The 18,309-nt window shown below is 39.5% G+C and overlaps 1 long non-coding RNA gene and 2 pseudogenes across 1 annotated transcript; 2 read left to right on the top strand and 1 right to left on the bottom strand.

Moving 5' to 3' along the window:
• The window catches only part of LOC135217477 (proteasome subunit alpha type-3-like), a 65,904-nt pseudogene extending 48,281 nt beyond the window's left edge, over nucleotides 1-17,623 (top strand).
• The window catches only part of LOC135217215 (serine/arginine repetitive matrix protein 2-like), a 199,472-nt pseudogene that overhangs the window by 172,317 nt on the left and 8,846 nt on the right, over nucleotides 1-18,309 (top strand).
• Nucleotides 10,953-11,987, bottom strand: LOC135217484 (uncharacterized). Its single transcript, XR_010315148.1, has 3 exons — nucleotides 11,848-11,987; nucleotides 11,258-11,340; nucleotides 10,953-11,066 (listed from the first exon to the last, which is right to left on the bottom strand). It is a non-coding gene; the product is annotated as an uncharacterized LOC135217484 (long non-coding RNA).

The raw sequence follows: 18,309 nt of genomic DNA, 5'->3' as shown, positions 1-18,309 counted from the left end.
TTCTTGTCAAGGAGAGGAGCGACTATTGTTAAATCATTGCCTCAGCGCTATCCGGACACTCATAAGAAGGGGTTCTTAGTCAATCCAAGGGTGCAAGTATGCGGAGGGCTACCCTTTGGCTTCCAGAGGAACGTTCCGCTGTCGGCGATTGTGTAGGTGGTCATTTGAGAGTTGTTGTGGTTTTTCACTACACCGTACCTTAGGGAATTTCAGTTTCTTCAGAGAGGTTACTCTCGGGGTCCTGTCGTTGCGGTAACTCAGTTTTATAGTTGGCTTGGTAGAGTTAGGGTGTTAGAAGTTTAGGGAAGCAGTGATAGTCTAAATGAACTTCAGGGTGTTAGAAATTTAGGGAGGCAGTGATAGTCTGAATTACTTTATGGTGTTAGAAGTTTAGGGAGGGGCCAGTGATAGTCTAATGAACTCTAGTGTTTCTGTTGGTCAAGCTTAGACAGAGTGTATTGTCCCTTAGGCCCTTGAGGTTAGGCAGATCCCGATTGTCATGTTGGAATAACTACTACTTCTTCAGCACAAGTTATCTACATCAGTGAGCAGTAGAGAACTGAAGGTCCTGCACAATCAACTCTCCTCCAAATACATGAGAGGCTACATAGCCACATGGGAGGTTCACCATTTCCCCTCCATACATGAGGTATAGAATACCACATGGAGGTTCTTCAAACTCAGGTGGTACCTAGGACTCGACACCGACGGTATGGTACTTTTCTTTCTGCAAGCATCCTCACTTACTGAGCTGGACAACCAGGTGAGAGATTTGTTTTTTTTACCTCCCTGAATAGAAGTATAGCTTATAACATGGGAGGTACTTCTGACTCAGATAGTACCTTAGACTCAACACTGACGTTGAAGTACTTTCTTTTGCAAACATCCCTCCACCTATGATCTGGACAACCAGTAGGAGATTTGTTTTTTTACCTCCATGAATAAGAAGTATAGCTTATCACATGGGAGGTACTTCTGACTTAGACAGTACCTTAGACTCAACACTGATGTTGAAGTACTTTCTTTGCAAACATCCTCACCTCCGAGTTAGATAACTAGGTGAGGATACATGCTTTTATACATGGTAGGTTGCTTATGAGTCACCTGGCGTATGTTCCGGTGGGACAGGTCGGGCTGAATGAGATTGGACCCCGCCTCCGAGGTAAATGTTGTTAATCGGGCTAATTCAGGTGTCGGGAGTGTATTGCAATATGAAGTTTTCATAAACTAATATTGTAATACTTACCTGAACACCTGAATGATTCCCACCCTTCTCCCCACTTCAATTTGATAGTGAATGATTCAATTGAGGAGACAGGCCTCTGGTGGCCGGTATTTGCGGCAGCGTTGCCAACGGTAACACAGGTAACTCATTTGACTAGATTTTACCTGCAGCGTTGGTAACACTGACAGTTAAAATTACCCACTTAGTGGGTAAATATGTGGGGATATAGTTAGGGCTGGTCAGTGACCAGGGCTAATTCAGGTGTTCAGTAAGTATTACAATATTAGTTTTATTATGAAAACTTCATATTTTTCATTAAACATATCCATCTTTAAAACTATGAAGACATCATAGTTACAGGGAATGTATATATTTATTCTTTCATATTGTCTAAAAATTTCTTCACTTAATATCTGTAAAACTTTATGTCTAGTATGCATTTGTTTAAGCTGAATAGTTTGTATGTACTTGTAATTTATTTTCAGGCATGTGCTGGTCTTCTCGCTGATGCTAGAGCAATAGTAGAGGTGGCAAAAATTGAATCCTCAAATTTCAGAGCTGAATATGGTGTACCCATTCCATGTAAGGTAGGTACAGAGTCTTAGATAGTTATTGTTCACTATTTGGAATGAGTCTACCTACTGTTAAGTTAGCTTTATCTTTGGTGTGATCAGCATTTTTTTTTTAATATCAAAATATGCTTGGCTAACCCACTTGGACTGCCATTGCAGTTGTCTGTTTTCACCACCAGATGGTGCTGGAATGTTTACGTTTTTTGTCATATATCTTCACACCAACCTGGTGGTTGGATCAGTGTTAGTAATATTTTGATGATTCTGGCTATTTTCTCCTGTATGGTATTGTGCTTCTTTCTGTTTTTGCTATGTCAACTTCAAGCAGAGATGAAAGCATTAGGTTGTACTACTATAGGAAAGATTGGGAAAACCAATTGTTGGATTTTGCAAGATGACCTTGTAGCCTATGTTAGGCTAGCTGCTCTGGCACAAGTATGGTTTTCTTGAATATAAATAGATTTTCTGATGAGAGGATGTAAATTTTGGGTAATTCTAAATAATAACTCCGCATGGACTGCAAAGAACGTAACCGCAAATACGACCATCATTAGGACTGGGCATCCAATGTATTTCGCTATGTTCAGTACTGGCCCCTGGGTGTTAATTACAGTCGACCACCCATAAATAACTGTAAAATTCTTAATAAGCAACCTGAATACTATAGGAAACTGTAATTTCCAAAGAAATACCTGACACAGTTATTATTAACCCTTAAATGCCGAATGGACGTATTAAACGTCAAGTCAAAATGTCTCCCGTATGCCGAATGGACGTACCATACGTCGACTCAAAAAAAATTTTTTTTTAAATTCGCAGAAAAATACTTATAGGCCTACCAGCCGAAAACTTTTGAATCACGCGCCTTGGGGGATGCTGGGGAGTTCACGGATTAAGGTGTTGTTTTGTTTACAATCGTTATGCAGGCGCGCAAGCAGCGAATTCTTCTTCTGCCGCACTAAAAAGTGTCTGTGACACATCTCGGAAATTATTTCGTCACTTTGAGATAATTTTTGTACCATTTTAAATTAGCCGTTACATGAAGTATTATATATGAAAATGTGCGCTTTTTTATGTAGAATACAACGAAAAAATGCTCATGATTGTAGCTTTTATCAGTTTTGAGGTATTTTCATATAAATAACGATAAGTGCCAAAATTTCAACCTTCGGTCAACTTTGACTCTACGGAAATGGTCAAAAAATGCAATTGTAAGCTAAAACTTATATTTTAGTAATATTCAATCATTTACCTTAATTTTGCAACTAATTGGAAGTCTCTAGCACAATATTTCGATTTATGGTGAATTTATGAAAAAAATAACATTTCCTTTACGTCCGCGCGGTAACTCTTCCGAAAAAATCATATGTGCGATTGTGGTAATGTTTGCACCATTGTTCCGACACGGCATACAAACCTTCGGTCCTTTTACAATAGTACCTTCCTATTGTAAAAGTATTCCTAGTGTAAAAGGACCTCAGGTTTGTATAGTTAGGAAAAATGCAATTTTGGACAAATTGTCATTTCGGTCAACTTTGACTAACGAAATGGTCGAAAAACGCAATTGTAAGCTAAAACTCTTACATTCTAGTAATATTCGTCATTTCCATATCTTCATCTTGAAACAAATTTGAAGTCTCTAGCACAATATTTAGATTTATGGTGAATTTAAAAAAAAAACTTTCCTTCCCTCCATGTGCGGATTCTCCTCCACAAATCTCCGAAATGCGTACATCCCATTCTCGGAATATTTGCTCCGTTTCATATTAGGCATTTCATAGAGTTTTATATATGAAAATGTGCGCAATTTCATGTAGAATAAAACGAAAAATATTTGAAGGTTGTAGCTTTTTTAATTTCCGAAATAATTGCATATAAAAAAAAATATATATATATAAAAAATATGACATTCGGTCAACTTTAACTCGTCAGATATGATCGAAAACTGCAATTGTAAGCTAATACTCTTACAGTATAGTAATATTCAATCATTTGTCTTCATTTTGAAAGAAATTGGAAGTCTCTAGGACATATTTAGATTTATGGTGAATTTTTGAAAAATATTTGTTTTTACGTCCGCGCATTACAAATCATGCATTATTTTGTGATAAATATTTTCCCGCTGTGTTTGCTTTTTATATTGTTTTACAATGTGTTATATACCAAATTATCACAATTTAGTCGTACATTACAACGAAAAAAATGTAACTTGTTACCTTTAACCATTTTGTGCACAGAGCGATTTGAATACAATTATATATGAAATTTTGTTTTTGCGCTATCATATATCGCATTATTTATATATGATAATGATAATTTTTTTCATTTCTGATGGTTGCATACTAAACTTCACCCAATGACAAAAAAAGGAGCCAAAAATGAACTCTTATCTTGAAAACTAAGCGCGCTGTGATTTTTTGAAAAAAAAAATTTTTTCCGCTTCCTCGCTCACTCCGAAACACCTCCGGCACACGGGAGACATTTTTATTTTATTCCGCTTCGGCGTTTAAGGGTTAAGATTGACCAAATTTTGTGTGGTATCAGAAGCTGTTAGAGGCTCGATAATGTACATAGACAATTAATTAGGCCACACCAGAAGCTTACTCTGTCTTTTCCTTGTGCATTCTGTTGTTGCTTCTCCATTACCTATATATTTAACCTTGTTAACTTCTCTCTCTTTCTGCTCCACCTCCATTTGCTCCTTATGTGGTTCAGGATGAAAGTAATATTTGACATATAAGGGCAGTCCCTGGTTATGGGGTTGGGGTGGGTGGGGGATTCCATTCTTGACGGGGTGCCGATAAGTGAAAACCACCATTAACTGAAACTTGTCGGTTTATAGTATCGGTTAATGGCGCTAATAACCAGTTAATGGCACCTCCGATAGGTACGTTATAACGCCATAACTTATTATCAGCACCAACCGAAATTGACCCTTTACAACGCCATAAATTGCAGATTTTATTGCCCTAGACAAGCACCACAAAACCGCATCACCATTAACCGAGTCCGCCAGTAACTGGGGACTGCCTTTTATTAGTTAGAATTTTGATCAAAAGTACTGGGGCTAAATAACCTCCACCCCTCATTTATTTTCGACCTTTTCCGGTTTCCCCCAGAAGAGAGAAGGTGTCTTGAGTCTTGGGATCTGTCTGTAGCCCTCCCTTTGGACTGCCCTGCATTGATTGGTTGAGACGTCTCCTCCGACAGGAAATGAAGGTGCGTCTCGGGATCAAGGTTCTGTGCCCTTCGACACTTCTCTCTCTGCTATTTATTTCGGTTTGGGTTCAGTGCCGAACATCTTGCATTCTCTGGTCCCAGTGTTGCCAACTATGACAACCTGAAATCTGCTAAACATAGATTTTTCATAAGTTGGCAACAGTCTTATGCAAGTCTCAATTCTAAGGTGACAAGGAGATACAAATCAAGAATTTTGTTCAGTTAGCAAAGAAACTTACTTTTTCCGTTTGGACAGAGTTCAGCAATGTCTTTCCTTTTCCTCATTTTGTCCTAAGAAGACACCTTGGTACTAAAGACTGACTCAGCACTGAGGGCAAGATCTCCAGTCAAATAGTCTCCTCTGCTTCTGGTTTGCCAGAAGTTGTGGAACCTTTAGGGAAATGCAAACACCCATCTGTTTATGACTGCCCAAGACACTACACTACCATTTTATTGGCCATCATGCCAGGATCCTCAAGCATGGCTTTCCTTCTAGAATGGTCAAACTTTAGACCTTTAGGTTTTCTCTGTTGGCTGTTTTTGAGGAAATACTCAAGTTGAGAACCTGCAGATCTCAAGGATGATTTTGTTAGTACATTCATGGCCTCAAGGGAATGGTTCCCCCAACTTTCTTTCCTGGTGGTAGATGTTCATCGTCTTCTTTCGTCTTGAGTATCTTTTCAGACAGCATAAGCTAAGGGCATTTTGGCCAGATAGCCAAGGAAGGAGTCTTTAAATCTAGAAGGCCCTCGTTTGTTAAGACTTGTGTGTCAATAACAGTGGTTAGTTTTTTTATCTTGGTGCTTGTCCTGAGGGATGATCCAGCACCTGTTCAACTAGATATCTTGATTTAAGCTCTCCAGTATCTCAGATATGCAAAACAGTTTTTTTCATCACAGAGATCAAGGATACCTTTTTACATTGCTGTCAGTTCTGCATCATGCTGACTAGAATATAGATCACAATTTAAATTTAGATTAGATTTTAATTTTCTTTTGCTGGGAACTTCTTCTCCCAATCATGTTTTACAATGAAATTTAACACAGCTTCAGTTAAGCCCGTTGATAAGGCATCACTGAACCCTTAATGGATGGACATGCTCACATGAGTAGCAATAACAGGTTTTGGGTGGTGGATGGGGTCACTCATATTGAGTTACATGTTACACGCCATTGATTTTGGGAAATCAGATGGGAAAGAGGTGCTGTTATTTCTGTAGCCATAAATTCACTAATGGCTAGGCTAACTCCTCAATCACTTAGGGTAGGTTAAGTCCATCAGAGATGTACTCTTAACTAGGCTAGGCTAGTATAGACTAGCTTAATCTAGAAACTAAATGACTTAGTTTAGGGTAAAGTCATTCAAGAAAGTTTGGGCTATACATGCAAGGCTACAACCACCACCACCTAGGCTGAGGTGGTAAAAGTGTTTCGAATGGGTAGCCTAGGCACTAGTCTATGCTCGGCTGTACTTATAACATTACTAATTCGCCCAATCTAAGATAGTAAAGGCATGTTCAAGCAGCCAGACCATGTTAAGTCATCAACCCACTGTTAGGCTAAGTTAACATGTATGTCATAACCATCTAACCTATGAGTTAGGCTAAGCGGACCCGGCTAAGCTAACTAAGAATTGTACCACTCAGACTAATCTAAGATAGTAAATGCAGGTTCGAAAACTAAACAGCAACCATTAGCTAGTCCAAGCCAGCACATGCATACCCAAACCAGTTAGTTCGGACAATCTAAGCTTAGAACTACTACTCAGATTAACTAAGATAGTAGCAGTAGACTCGGACTGGCTGGAATTAGCCTGGCTATAGCATCTTAAGTTATGTGTGCCCTACTTAGGCTTGGCTACCTTAAGTGGCGAAAGAAAGACGTACACCTCTTCCTTTCGACTTAAGTTTCCATTAGATTTCATTAAGAAGAATGGTTCTACAGTACTTTCGAAGGAACCAATCTTTCGATTACCTTTCCCTACTTGTGTAAGAGTCGAAGCGTTTAGTCAATATTCTTATAGGAAGAAACCAGATTGTACCAACAAGTATATAAAACATGGGAATTCTTTTTACCTTTAAAGGTTTGAAGTTTTCTGGGGTCAACCCAAAGTATGCTAATTCCCACCATTCAGGCTGTATACGATTACTAAGAGGTATTCATATCCTTCCATCAATCCATGCATTTTACGTGTTGTAAAACGGACGCTACATGACTTAAACAAGGTAATTCATACACTTTCATTCCCTTTTTCAAACCAAACACCATGTCTATCCCTGGGGGAAGCATGCTGGCAGGTGTCTCCGTGCTCCCCGAAAGGTTATTGAATTGACAAATCAAATTAATCACCTCCGCATACGAAGCCAGAAATTCTTGGTTTTCTCTTTCCTCCGGTTCTAACGCACTGTGTTCAGCCACAGGAGACGTTAACTCACTCCTACCCTCTGACAAACATCCGGGTGCGTCATGGCCGTCCGACCATACACCCGCGGCATCTTTGATCTTTAATGGCCACTGATGGCTCGATCTCGAATAGTCAGTAGGATTTGAGAAGGTATCTATTTGCAATCCTATATACAAATATGACAGCAATTTTATCATATTGCATTACTCTGACATCTGGAGTCCATGGAAAACGTTTGTAAAAGCATCGGCGTATGTATCAAGTTCACCAACGGCATTGTAGTCTCTCTTAGACTCTTTGTAGTCACCACTGGCAACTCCGCGTCGGCCACTAGCCCAGCGACCGTCGACGCTTTCGCTCGTTGATTACCAGCCACTGACTTCTTGACTTTCTTGCTGATTGGGCTGTGACAGTCCTGGTTCAAAGATGAAGAAGAATTTACTCTTCTCCTCTTGTCCCAAGGATCAGTCACGAAATCCCGTATCCTCCAACACTTGACTGGTACACGCAGTGAAGCTATCGAACTTAGCTATGACACCATCTAGAGGAAGATGAATCAACCGCCTTTTCTTGTCTTTCTTAGCAATTTTCACCTCTAGATCTTGTTTATTCTTCATTACTGTGTGTATCAATGAGTCAGAAAGTGTATTTGGTTTCCGGAGGCAGCGAAGCAGATCGAGAATCAGTAGGCTGTGACGTCGTGACTACCGCCATTTTGCAAGCGGTTTTGGCTATGATGTTTTCACGCTTGATGGAAGCGTGAGGCTGTTGATGGTGCTCTTGCAACCAAGATCAAGAGACCCAACCTTCTGTGGCATTTCTGCTTTACAAGGATGTGACAGTCCTGGCTCGAAGATGAAGAAGAAATTATTCTTCTCCTCTTGGCACGAGGATCAGTCACGAAGTCCCTGATTCTAGCCTTTTCCAACTCTTCATAGCAGCCAGCACTAGACTAAACTTCCATCATTCAACTTGTTCGACAATTACAACTACTTCTTGTGTTCTTTCATATAATAGGGATGTAACAATCCTGGCTCGAAGGTTGAAGAAACTTCTCTTGGCTTGAGGATCAGCTACGAAGTCCCTATTCTTCCAGGATTGCAGGAGAATGCACTGGCATCAAAGCCAGTCACCTAAGCTTGTTGACGCCTAAGCGGAAGGATACAGAGGAAAGACTGTGTCTTTTCCAGTTATGTGGACTTATATTTCCTAATGCTTGTAATTTATCTCAAAAAACAATGTGCATTAAAAAATCTCCAAATCCAAAAGCATAGTTGTAAAGTACTCTTGTACCTTGAAATGAAAATGGAAGCATGTCTCTGTGTATGCCGCAGCTGTGAAGTGACGTCATGGCGGTCGCCATGTTTATGACGTCACTGAGCAGAAGTGCAAGGCTGTTGATGTTATTCTCGTAGGCATAGCAACCTGACATTAAAGTCTGCCGTGTTGCACTATCTGCTTCTTTACAGATGGCGATGCATCCGACCGCCATTCAGTGCATATCAGGAAAAAAGGGACATGCATCATGTGGGACCCTGGATGGCAGCACGACGTTATACATCAAACCAACTGCCCTTGGGTTTGTTCTCCTGATAAGCCTAACACGACCGCACACCTTCATCATCTCTACCCACGTATCTGGAACGAAAACAAGATGGCGATGCACACCTCTCCCCGCAGGGAAAGGATTTGGATTTACAGGCAATCCATATGAATATGCAACCCATATGAATATGTGATATTCCAAAGCACAGGTAACGAATTAACTGTACCTTAAGAGTTTCTGCACCTACGACTTACTACACAATGAGCACTGACACCTCAACGTTGAAATCATCAAAGAAAATATCAGGGCATTTATCTGCTTCTTGTGATATCCAGGAAGTCTCGCAGCATGAGAAGGCTTCATGTTCACATACCCGGGAATTCCAAACAACAAATTGAAAACAACAGGGGGCAAACTAAATCAGCTTTTAAAAAGGACGTGAGCAAAGCACGTCTCTCTTGGCAAAAAGCGTAAGAAAAATACTAACGGGCTCATAATTATTGAGGGGTATGTGGGCTCCACATGTCTCGTGACCAAGCACACATGCCAATAGTCCCTTGCTTACACAATTATTTTAAACTTTACCGGTTTCCAGCTGGCGCTGAGTATTTATTTTAAAGTAGTAAGACTCAGGTTGTAAGTTATGAAAAATACAAAGTTGGTGAAAATTTTGTTATTGTTAACTGCTTTAGGTATATGATGAAGAAGTGGCTTTCTTTATATCCAGATTAGACTAGGAAGAGGTTATAGTAGTGGGCTTCAATCACTATCTTGTCTTTGGCTTTGCTCATGTGGAAGCCTCTTTTTCTTCATTTCTTAGAGCAGTGGTTCCCAAACTGGGGTCCAACAATACCCTGGAGGTCCAGGAGAAAGCCTTAGGGGGTTCGATGACATCAGAAAAAATTTATATTTTTTCCCTACCCCAGAAAAAACTGTGGCTCTTTTTCACAAATTTTAAAGCAATGAAAAATATTGAAAAATAATATTCATATTTTTTTTCCCTTATACTTACTGTGTGAGGGAATATGCAAATATTAAATGTACTTACAATGTACTGGGGATATCCCGGTATGGTAATGATAATTTTTGAGTTGGCTTGTGTCTCGGTGGGAACTCATCATACCTGCGGATCTTGGTATGGTCAAGTTTAGGAACCACTGCTCTGTAATGATCCTCTGACAAGTCTCGCTATGAGGACCTTACACCCTGATGTTCAAGCATTTGGTGACAGTACTTACCTGCAAGAATCACAAATCAGGCAGGAATGTTTAGAAACGAGAAGCTTTTTCTCCCCTTTTAAAAAAGGCTCCTAGTTTGCTTGGCTGAACATTGTTTTCTCTGGCTGTACTAACCCACCAAATAATGATAATTTCATGATGGAATTCATTATTTGGATACTTTCCTACTGTTAAAATGGAAACCCACTCAGCCTCCCCATATCTTAATGGGAAAACAGATTACTATCTTGACAGTCGGTTAGCTAAGTGTGTATTTTGATTTTCTTTGCGTAGATGCACCAAAAGGCACGAAGTTAAAATGAATTGTAACTGTAGGTAAGTATCCAAATAATTCATTTTATCATGAAAATTACAGGTAGTCCCTGGTTAACGGCAGTCTCGGTTAATGGCGATCCTGTTTTGTGGCACTTGGCTAGTGCCATAAAATTGGTGATTTATGGTGCCATAAGGGCTGAGTTTTGGTTATCAGCACTATAAGGTGCTGATAATAGAGTTATGGCACCATAACATTACAGGCAGTCCCCGGGTTACGACGGGGGTTCCGTTCTTGAGGCGCGTCGTAAGCCGAAAATCGTCGTAAGCCGGAACGACACTTGGAAATATGCTTAAACTAAGAAAAAGTTAGAGACCTTACCTGTGTGACATGCAAGTATATTGCATGATGTGTAGTGTGGTTATTTCAATGGCAAAGGATGGTTCTTGAAGGTATAATTCTTTATTAAACTCATTGTGACACTATAAAGCACATGTACTACACTTAATCCTTAGGTTAGATTATACACTAAACACTATATTATGCACTGTACACTTCGTAGTAGTATTTGGTAGATCCTGGAGTACACTAAAATCCCAGTCTGGTAGCTCTGGAAGGTAAAAGTATAACACAATTAGTACAAAATACTACACAAAGTCCTGAATGCAATATGTAAATTATAGATATCAAGAGTAAAGAGTTAATGTATTGTTAATTAATTCCTTACTTTTAGTTTATAATTCCTTACGTTTGAGTTATATCAAGAGTAAAAAAGTTAATGTATGTGAATTAATTCCTTACTTTTAGTTTAAAGTTGTCCTGCTATGTAACCCTGGATGCACAAAGTCTTATGTGGCCCCATAGCCTACATCATTCAGGGGGTTCTGGAATGTACAAAAAATAATTAGTATGTCAGTAAGTACTCTATGCATAGTAAGTTACATACAGTAATATGCACCATACAGTGGTTTAATATCACATATATAACATGTATAAAACTTAGTTAATGTATGTTAATTAATTCCTTACCTTTAGTTTAAAGTTGTCGTGCATGTAACCCTGGATGCACAAAGTCTTATGTGGCCCCATAGCCTACATCATTCAGGGGGAGGGGGTTCTGGAATGTACAAAAATAATTTTTGTCAGTAAGTACTCTATGCATAGTAAGTTACATACAGTAATATGCACCATACAGTGGTTTAATATCAACTGGTATGCATAGTAAATGATTGGTCTACACCCCCTGTTCAGCAGGGAGTGTACAGTATGTACATATTCCATGAGGGACCATTGATCACTTATCCCATGTGAGAGATCTTGGTCACTTTTTTTAGTATGTACGTATAAAACTTACTTAATGTATGTTTACTACACTATGTATAATTCCTTACCTTTATGTTATGTAGTAACCCTGGACAAAGTTTTATGTGGCCCCATAGCCTGCATCATGGAGGGGGTCCTGGTTTTCTGGAATGTACCAAAAAAGTATCAAAGTTAAGTCATGTTATGTATGTTTAGTAAGTTACATACAGTAACCCATACGTACAGTGGTTTATAACTGTATGTACATAATCAAACTTGGTTGGAAATTCCTATAAAAAAAGTTATGTACGTATGTAATACTACTGTATGTAAAAACCTTACTGTTCATACTTTGTTACACTACATGGTACATGTGATACGTATACTTTCCTGAAGGTTTTTTTCCATCCAAAAATGGTGCTTCTACTTGTAGTTATCCCTTGATGACACTTGTTAGTTAGTAATTCGTTAGTAACAACCTGGAGTTGTGTGAAAAAATGTTGGTTCTGGAAGGAAAAAGTAACAAAATTAGTGTACAAAATATACACTACAGAAGTTGTGAATGCAATATGTTAATTACTGTAGATATACAAAGAGTACTAAAAGAGTTAATGTATGTTAATTAATTCCTTACTTTTAGTTTAAAGTTGTCGTTCAATGTAACCCTGGATGGACAAAGTCTTATGTGGCCCCATAGCCTACATCATTCCGGGGGTTCTGGAATGTACAAAAAATAATTTTGTCAGTAAGTACTCATATGCATAGTAAGTTACATACAGTAATATGCACCATACAGTGGTTTAATATCACATATAACATGTAGTATAAACTTAATTTAGAAATTCCTTACATAACTTACCAACTTTTAGTGAGTCTCAAAGCTGTTACCTAGGTTGTGGGAGATGGAGGTGGAGGGTGTAGCATTCATGATAAGGATGCATTCCAACCTAACTTCAGTGCTTTATCACAGATAACAGGCTAGGATGATGGGCAGTCTGGAATGAAGAATTAATAGGGACAGTATGTAACCACTTAGGTGTACAAAATTTATTGTACGTATGCAAACATTAAACACAACTGAGAATTCCTTACCTTCAGCAAAATGAAGACATGTAGGCTATGTAGAGGTCTGGTTTATGTAAGTCACAGGTGCATGCCAGTCTGGAATGATAATGTAATAGTACATATGATTATATAGTATGTATGTTACATAATAACATGGTTATTACATATGTAATAATAAAACATTAATAAAAAAAATGTCCTTACCCAAATTCTAGTGGTTGGCTTGCTTACTGGGATGGCCATATGGTACATGAGAGTGGGTGGCTGGGCTATGGAGTGGGATGGGCATGTGCTTGGGAGTCTGGAATGATAAAAAAAATATATAAAATGATAGTTACTACACTGTAAACTACTGCACATGTTATTACTGTTTGACATATGTAGTGTGTAATACGTATGTTCAATATAAAAAACTGAAGATTCTTTTACCTGAAGAATGGGAGAGGTGATACTACTCGTATCAACTGATTTGGGCTCTGGAGTGATACTCGTATCAACTGATGAGGGAACATTACATCTGGAAAGAATGATAGGGTACATAAATATATAAGGTGGGGATGTATGTAGCATATGTACACTTTTAATAAAATTTCTATTATAGCAATATAAAACATTTATACAAATTTTGTATACAAAATTTGTTAAGGATTCCTTTACCTGATGTATAGGGCGAGGCATTCAAAACCATGGAAAGGCTCAGGGTCATCTGGGTCACTGTCACTATCAAGGGGTCTGAAATGAAAAAAAAATAAAAAAAAAAAAAATAATAATAAGGTTATGCAACATCAAACACATTGTACCACTATGTAAGTTAGTGTACGTATGTATGTAGGGTGTAAACAATTTCCACATGAAAATGAGAAAAATGAAATTGCTTACCTGATTGTACACGTACAGTGTGGGCGGGCTGATACAGAGGGTCCAAGTACAGGGGGATCTGGAACTGTCACAGGTAGTACAGGGAGATCTGGGAACTGTCACAGGTAGTACAGGGAGATTCTGGAACTGTCACAGGTAGTACAGGGGGATCTGGAACTGTCACCACTTCTGCAATAAAATTACAAATGATGAAAATTAATGAAGTTACAATTTACTCTTACATTTAGTGTTACATTAAAAAATTAACACATTTTAATATGTACACTATTAAACACATAAATAAAGTAAAAAACAGTTCAGAATTCCTTACCAGGACTAGGAGTGGGAGGTGGTGTACTGGAGACTTGTGAAAGAAAGTGTCAAGCCTGGACTGCACACTTCTCTTCGTCTGCTTCTCCTTCAGGGTCTCCTTGTAGAAAGTCACCAAATCCATGATTCCTCTCTTGATTTTGTCAAACCTAGAAACGTTAGGGTCTTCTGCCTCAAAAGAAGCCAAGGCTCTCTCCAGATGAGTAAAACCCTCTGACAAGCCTTTCACAGTTAATGACCTGGGTTTTTGGCTCTGGTGCCGCCTCCTCTTCCTCAATCATTTGTTGTTCAAGTTCTAGTAAGTCCTCTGCAGACAATTCCTCTCCATGGGAAGCCAGCAGCTCTGTTACATCATCAGGTTCAAGATCTAGTTTCAGCCTCTTGCTTAGCCTACGATCTTCCTCGTCACAGTCTCGACGTCTTCTGCCTGGTCAAAGCCTTCAAAACTGTGCACAAACTGTGGACACAGTTTCCTCCAGGCCCCATTTAAAGTGGTCGTCTTCACCTCGTCCCAAGCACTTGCAATATTTTTCACTGCATCAGCAATGTTGTAGCCCTTCCAGAATTGCTTCAGTGTCAACTCCTTGTTAGCTTCTATGGCCCTCAAGCAAAACGTATGTCCCTTCTAAGGTAGTAAGCCTTGAAATTAGCTATTACTCCCTGGTCCATTGGCTGTATCAGCGATGTGGTATTGGGTGGGAGGTACACCACCTTCACATTAGGATGCATGTCGCTCAAATTTGAAGGGTGACCAGGGCATTGTCCAGGACTAAGAGGGCCTTAAAAGGCAGACCCTTCGAAGTCAAATACCGCTCCACTGCTGGCACGAAATGGTCATTGAACCAATCTCGAAGACCATTAAGGTAACCCACGCCTTCTTGTTTGATTTCCAAATCACAGGGAGTTGACTCTTGAAAATGCCCTTGAAAGCCCTGGGATTCTCGGCCAAATACACAGCAAGGGCTTCAGTTTCAAATCAACCACTTGCATTGGCCCCAAACAGCAAAGTCAGTCCGCTCCTTTCCAGCTTTATGGCCAGGTGCTGACTTCTCCTCCTTGGAAAGGTACGTTCGATTTGGCATTCTTTTCCAAAATAATCCAGTCTCATCCACATTAAAGACTTGGTCAGCCGTGTAACCACCATCCTTAATTATCTCAGCCAAACCACCTGGAAAACTTTCTGCTGCTTCGCTATCAGCACTCGCAGCTTCACCTTGCAGCTTCACATTATGCAAATTTGCACGAGCCTTAAAACGGTTAAACCAACCTCTACTCGCGGAAAATTCACCACCAGCACTGCCTTCACCAAACTTTTTCACTACTGCCTCATGCAGCGCTCTAGCCTTCTCCTGGATCACACTTAAACTCACCGGAACACGTCGCTGGTTCTGGTCCTCCAGCCAGATCATGAGCAATTTCTCCATTTCAACAATGCTCCTGGCTACGTTGCTTCTCGTTTATCACCGTGTGCTTCATCGGTGCAGCATCCTTAACATGCTTCAGAATACGTTCCTTGTCCTTCACAATGGTTACCACCGTGGTCCTGCTCAAGCCTAAAGAACGGCCTATTTCGGTGTTAGTTTCTCCCTTCTCCGAACGCTTTATCACGTCATATTTGACCTCCATCGTGATGACCTTCCTCTTCTTGGATGAACTATCATCGGAGGAAGTACTTTGGCGTTTAGGAGCCATTGTAAATTTGCGAAAATGGCAAGGAATTTCAGCAACGTCTTAGCACACAACCTAGTGAAATGCAGGCAGGCACGCGATTGAAGTGGCGTCCTTTCGTATTGTTACGCTTGGCGTCCTCGACCGTCCGAGGTCGTTGTTCGGTCAATTTACCATACAGTTTAATAGCGTTAATTGATTTATGCACCTCCGCTCAAAAACTAGTTCTGCATATGAGGTATCGTTAAAAAGCATAACAAAACGTCGTAACCTTGGAATTTGTGTTGTAATCTAACCAGAAACTTAGTTTTTTTAATTATGTACTGGAAACAAGCAATGATTTTTCATTATATTTGCGCTTTTGGACTGTTTTAAACTGCGCATCCCAAGCTAGTGTATTCATTTCGCCCGCCCAAACTAGTTCCGCATATGCGGCGTCACTAAAAAATTCAAAAATACGAAAAAAAAAAAAAGTGTCAAAAATCATCATAACCTCAAAATTTTTGTTGTAATGTAACCAAAAACATATTTTTATTATGTACTGTGCTAAACTATAAAGGATTTTTATCATAGCATGCGTTTTTTAAAAGCGTCGTTAACTCGGAGCGTCGGAAGCGTCAGCGTCGTAACCTCGGAACAAGCGTCGTAACCCAGGACGGAATTTCCATTGAATATTAAGAAAAAGCGTCGTAACCTCGGAACGTCGTAAGCCGGAACCGTCGTAACCCGGGGACCGCCTGTATGCTTACCTAACAGAGGCCGCCATTAACCAAACCTTAGCCATAAGCTCCATAAATTGCCAACTTTCAGTTACTGGCGGTTTTCACTTATGAGCACCCAGCCAATAACCGGGGGACTACCTGTATCATTGTATGTATTCTTAGAATATGTATGTTTTTATAGAATAGGGATATTTTTTTTTACAAAAAGCATTGTTGTTGGATTTTAGTTAAGGGAAAGGGTTAGAATAAACTTAAAATTCTAAATAACCTTGGTGTAAGACATTTAAGTACATATTCTGCTTGGTCTTGTGTTAGAAAACTTAACCCCAACACAGGAAAGCATTGTATTTTTTGTTGGAGCATGGTTGATTTTGCTGCAGTCACCCAACCCATGCACGATAAACCTTTTTCATCTCTTCCTCTACAGCATAATGCTCTATTCTGTATTCTCTCTCTTAAAGAATTAATGCATTGAATAATATTCCTTTTATATATGTAATTTTCTTAAGTTGGTATATTATGTGTGTTCATAGAACTTGTGCTTGTCTGAATTATGTTCAATTACACATGAAACTATCTTTTTACAGGCATCAAATAAATGAATATTTCAGAGTACGTAGTTCATAGGTTAATAGAATAAATGAAAATAAACATTGGTTCTGAAATTAAATCATAACAGTCAGTCAGTTGTAGATAAATTGCATTTGTGGACAAATTTAGACAAATTACATCCGGGCAATTTGAACCTCCAATAAATGCCAGACACAATTGACTCGCAAATTTCTGTAATAAATGTTGAAACTCTCATTAGAACTTTGAGTATGGGTCACCATGAGTCTAGAAAAGCCAACAGAGTAAGTGAAATATTTTGAAATTGCTGGTTATATCAAAAGTATTGAGTAATATTTGGGAGATTAGCAAGTACAAGAAGTCTTCTTATTTATGTATTGTAAGACCCCTATGTTTGCAGATTATAAGTATAGTCCAGTACTCATAATTTAACAAAAATAATTTTCAATTATCTTTTTTTCAGTACTTAGCCGAACGAGTTAGCCATTATCTTCACGCTTACACATTGTACTCTGCTGTACGACCTTATGGTTGCTCAATCATCTTAAGTGCTTTCGACAAGGATGGGCCTCAGCTGTATATGATAGATCCTGCTGGGATGTGCAGTGTAAGTACTTCATTGTTTTCTTGCAGATAATAAGGGGCGGTCAGTGTCCTATCATCATTGGTCATCATCTTTGTTGAGTGACATATGGATCTGATGTCATCATAGGGGATCTCCTCATAGGATGTCTCCTCTGTTGGAGATGCGCATTTCTTTGCTTTGACCGGGCACTGGTTGACATTAGGGTACTTGAGATGTATCTGCATAGAGCATCTTATTATAGGCCATCAATTTGGGTTATCCTATCACCACCTCTGTCTACTTGTGGAAGACCCATGTTAGACCTCTTTGCTACGTAGTTCAACAGAAAGCTAGAGGTCTACTGTTTGGTGGTCCCAGATCCATTCGCTGAAGTGGAAGACTCCCTTCTGCATACCTGGGACAACCTGAAAGTTTGCGCCTTTCCTCTATTCTGCCTGATGTCGTATCCTGAACAGCGTAATGTGTTCCAAGAATCTCAGGATAACCCTAGTAGCTCCTTTGTGGCCCCAAGCAGAGTGGTTCCTGGTTCTTCTATCTCTTCCCTCAGTAGTGTCGAGAGATTCCACCTTAGCACAACCTTCTCTGCCACCCTCACATGGAGAGGTATTACCAATGGGCAGATCTTTATCTTCATGTCTGGAGCCTGCCCAGTATCTTTCAAGAGAGATCTTTTTTGTTTTGTGCAGTAGTGACTCAGATGTTCAGCTACCTCATGGGATCTTCTTCATCCATGTACAAGGGCAAATGAGTCA

This window comes from Macrobrachium nipponense, chromosome 7 (genome assembly GCF_015104395.2).
Source record: "Macrobrachium nipponense isolate FS-2020 chromosome 7, ASM1510439v2, whole genome shotgun sequence".
Lineage (NCBI taxonomy): Eukaryota > Metazoa > Arthropoda > Malacostraca > Decapoda > Palaemonidae > Macrobrachium > Macrobrachium nipponense.
Note: the sequence above shows the minus strand (reverse complement) of the source record. Positions and strands in the feature narration are given on the sequence as shown.